Genomic DNA, 4,876 nt, shown 5'->3' with positions numbered 1-4,876 from the left:
AAGTCCCTGCTATTCTCCCCCCAAATTCTCTCAGGAGAGAACCAGAGAGAACTGAGAGAGAGGGTGGTGAACTGTGAATTCACTTTCCTCAGAACACACCACCAAACAAAAAGCGGATATGTCACACTCTGCCGCCCGCACGAATCCTCAAGCACCCCTGGCCAAGGGTTGAGGTCTGACATCGTGTGGACTTCACCTCACGTTCCACCCACATGCCAAAGGGACCTTTTGGCGTCATTGGACCAGATTACAGGGCGAATCTCATCGAAATGTCAATCAGGGACTACTTGGTCCTTTCATCGCATACCAATACTTTGGGACTTGAGGATACCCAAGGGGTTACAGGAAGCAGAGCATGAACACCGTAGGATTTCTTTGAATAAATTTGCTATGCTTTGAGATTTTCACCACATATCAACAAAGAAAATCCCGCCAAATACTTTAAATTAAATTTAAAGTCACATAAAGCCTATTATCCTTATAATAAATATAATAAGCTTTGGCAGTCAAAATTGAGAAAAGCTTATAAAAATTGTTTAAGAAGAATCAAGGAAATTTTGCTTCATTGAAGGTTGGGCCTTAGGGTAAAAATTGTCATTTGTACCTATATTTTTTCTTCAAATATCCTAAAGATCCTAAATTAGATATATAATTAATGCAAACATCTCATTTAAGACTTTTATTTAATTTATTTGCACTTCTAATTTTGTTTTGAAAACAATAAGATTCAATCCCTTAACCCTTTAAGGACGATTGGAACATCGGTGTCCCATAAAGAAAATAATTTTTCCTGACTACCCAAAGTTATTTTTTTCTTATGTCTGTATATAATTGTAAAGTAGAAGGTTGAATGAATCTAGAATATTTCTTGCAAGTCTCTAGCTATTTGCTATGTAGTAAATATTTAAGCTCAAAAATGGCGAATTTTTTAATTCTCAAATTCATAATTTATTTTATTTATTTTTTTATACTTCTTATTTTTTTTAAACAAAACCGTTTTGGCAATAAAAACTACAATACTCATACGTAATATTTTTCATTAAAGCGAAAAATATTATTCATTGGTATTGACAGAAAAATTACTTAAACTTTTGGGCTATTTTTGTCCCTATCATTCATAGAAACATAAAATACACCGAATCAGACTCTGTTGGACTTTCCAAGTTTAGATGTAAGACTTATCATTGATTATGTTTCTCAGTTTAATTTTTACTATTGATTTTCGGTCCGTAAAAAATGTCTCGTCGTTAAAGGGTTAATGCTGATTGAATTTTATATACAATTCACATTAAGTTGTTCTCGCATATCTATAATTTCTTATAAAGTTGAGATTATACCAATGATTTGGAAATTTATATGGAATTTTCAGAAATTTTCTAATCTGTGTCCAAATTCATGACCGTAACCGGATAAGTTTTTCCCTGGTTACTGGTTAATATATTTTATAAAGATAATTTTGCCTCTCTGCTCAAAAGAAGGAAAAGTGTTTCGGATTGATACAAAATGGAGTGTTCTATAATGGTTTTAGTCATGGTTAAATTTCCGATTAACCCATGCATTCCAACAGTTGTGACAGGTTACGTTCGAGAATTTGATCTTTGAACTGATTGCAACTTACTGGTAAAACACGTTGAAAATGCGTAACTAGGAACCTCTTTAATAGCTCAAAATGGTGAAATGAGTCAGACTCTGTGCGAAACCTGAAAGCTTCCCACATGAACCAAAAATATTACTTAAAATTTTCAACAATATATATATGGTAAAGCTTCCTTGAAAACAATTAGTAAATATTTAATTATTAAAACAATTATGGGAAAAATAAAAATTAAGAGCCATGAGAGCCATATAACCTCCAGCTCTCCTGTTTGTTTGTTATTTCAGTTGCTTAAAAGATGATCTAAAAGAATAATTAACAGGTAACTTATAAGAAATCACAATGGAACAAGTTACAGATTCCCTACAGAAAATTTGCGGGTTTCCCGGATATCCTGAAAAATTGTATGGGTACTAAAAGCTCCTGAAATAAAATATATGGGCTGCTCAGAATCCCTCAAAAATGTAGGGCTTCCCCTTGTATTACTCGATTTGATTGGCTCGAGTTTCCCGAAGTGACTTACCTTTAATAGCAGATTAAAATTTTAGGATATATTATTCTTTATGTAATCTAAATTTTAAATATTATTCGTGTACTAAACATGTAACAAATTAATTAAAAATAAAAATACATCTCAATTTCAATTTATTTAAAAAACCACTACAAACAGGGTACAACCCTCTTACAAATGCGTGGCAAGCAAATATGCAAAAGAAAATAAAATTTTAAAAGATGAATTAGAAAGAAAGAGTGAAAGAAAAGATGGAAAAGCAAAGAATTGAGAAAGAAAAAATGTCACTGGTCAAGCCTAGTCTGGAAGTGTCTCTTCTGGATTCCCTCAAGTTCAATTCCATTATTTATTTTTAGCTACGTGTTTTACTTTTAATAATAATTTAAGTAGAGAAAAAACTAGAAATTTTAACTGAAGATAGTAGAATAAGAACAATTAATCTTTAATTTTTTTTTAATTCAAAATTCCTTAGTGAAATTCCGGAATTAAATAAAAACCTTTAGTCCAAAACGTTATTTTACGTTTTTAGGAAAAAAAGTGATAAATATCTATAAATTGATATGCAAAACTCTTTGAATTTGAATTTTTAATTTTAGTAATCTAAACATTATCTATCAACTCAATTCTCTCTGCTTAGGCTATTCAGCAGTTTTTTTTTTTAATTTTTAATTCTTTATTTTTCACACGATAAAATAATATTTCTTATTGACTGAGTAAATCTTTTGATTTAAGATTGACAAGTACATCTTATCATGTATGATTTAACCCTTTAACGACGAGACAGTTTTCGCGGACCGAAAATCAGCAATAAAAATGAAACCGATAAACAAAATCAGTAAAAGGTCTTATATCTAGCCTTAGAAAATCCAAGAGAATCTGATTCGGTGTACTTTTTACCTCTATGAGCAACAGGGACAAAAATAGCCTAAAAATTTAAATAATTTTTCTAGCAATACCAATGACTGATAATTTTCATTCTAATGAAAAATATTATGCTTGAGTAGTGTAGTTTCTTTTTCCAGAACTGTTTTGCTTAAAAAAAAATCGGAAGTATAAAAAATAATCAAAATCAATTTTCAATAAGAAAATTTAAAAATTCATCATTTTTTAGCTTAAAATTTACTATATAGCAAATAGCTGGAGACTTGCAAAAAATACCCTAGATTGTTTCAACCTTCTACTTTGCAATTACGTACCAACATAAGGAAAAACTAACTTTAGGTAGTTAGGAAAAATTATTTTCTTTATGGGACACCGGTGTTCCAATCGTCCTTAAAGGGTTAAGGATGATATAGTGGTGTCATCTAAATGTTTAGGAATCCTAAACTAAATTTTCATTTTTTTCTTGAAATTTTTATCTAATAATAGTTTTTACATGAATATTAATTCTAATGAAAGTACAGTAGAATCTCGCTATAGTCCATATTTGGTTTCAAATTTGACACTTAGGTCGCCCTATAGTCCATGTAATTTTTTAAAATTATCAACGATTTTTAGTATTGAAATTGCTCGACGACTTCCACTTTCTTTGCGATTGTGGTACTTGTCCTTGCTCTCTTCATTGTGGATCACAACTATCACAACTACTCAATAAAGTTTGCCAAAAATATTAAAATAATTATGCATGTCGCATACTAAAAAACATAACCTAACTTAAAATCAGTGTTTTGAAATCAACAGTCGATAAATTGTGGACTATAGAGCGATGGCCTATAGCGAGACTCTACTGTAGATATTTTTCTCTTGCTCTAAATTTTCAATTTTATTGTACGCTTAAAATTGATTCACATGCATTTTTTGTCTGATAATAAATTTTTATTAACAGATAAAAAATATAAAATGCTTGTATCGATGTTTTTGATTGTTTAAAATTGATAAAACCTAAATATTTTTATTTGAGGATGGGGTGTTTATGCATGTTATTATAAACAAATTCTATAGCATATTTTATATATAATTTCGGTTATACGTGTACAGTTTTAATTACTCATCTGTATCTCCGGTTCTACTCTGTACTTAAAATTGTTCGAAAAATTAAATATACAATTATTTCGAAATGAATTGCAAAGTCAATTTAATTTGCTATTATATAGAATTAATATTATTTCATTAGAACGAGAACTTCATCGCTTCATTAATTTTAATGGTTCTATATGGGATGAAATTATTTTCTGCGAGTTCCTAATTAAATTTTCAGTATTAATAATAAAATTGTATTTCCTAAAATAAATTAGGGGAAAGTACTCTGACTTCGAATGTTCATGCCTTCGAATAATATGAATTTTCTTTTATTTTCCTAAGAGATTTACACATAATTATCTTGTAATTATCAATAATTTATGATAATCTAATTAATATTTAATAGAAATGTGTGAGTCTTTAAGGAAAAACAAAAGAAAATTCACATTATTCGAAGGCATGAACGTTCGAAGGGAGAGTACTTTCCCCTAAGTAACTTATTTCCTATTAAAACTCATAGAAGCGAAACTTTCTTCATCAAGCGGTGTATGGGAGTTTTCAAAGTTTCTAAACGGATTTTTCCAGCATTTTCCAAACATTATTACTTCAAAACGGAAAAGCCAAATGAGAGAACTTGGTGAGAGCGGGAGAAAATGTGGTGAAAATTCCAGAGGCATTTGCAAAAGTCTCATCGAAGTGTGGAATGTATCTTTGTGAACTTCACCACTCCTTTTGGATGTTTGGGGTGGAAATTGAGGGAAAATGTGCGTTGCGCATCCGCGCCATTTTCCAGTACGGGTCCTCGTGAGTTG

The sequence above is a fragment of the Phlebotomus papatasi genome, chromosome 3, assembly GCF_024763615.1.
Source record: "Phlebotomus papatasi isolate M1 chromosome 3, Ppap_2.1, whole genome shotgun sequence".
In the NCBI taxonomy this organism is placed as follows: Eukaryota; Metazoa; Arthropoda; class Insecta; order Diptera; family Psychodidae; genus Phlebotomus; species Phlebotomus papatasi.
The sequence above is the reverse complement of the archived record's forward strand: the minus strand, read 5'-3'. Positions refer to the sequence as shown.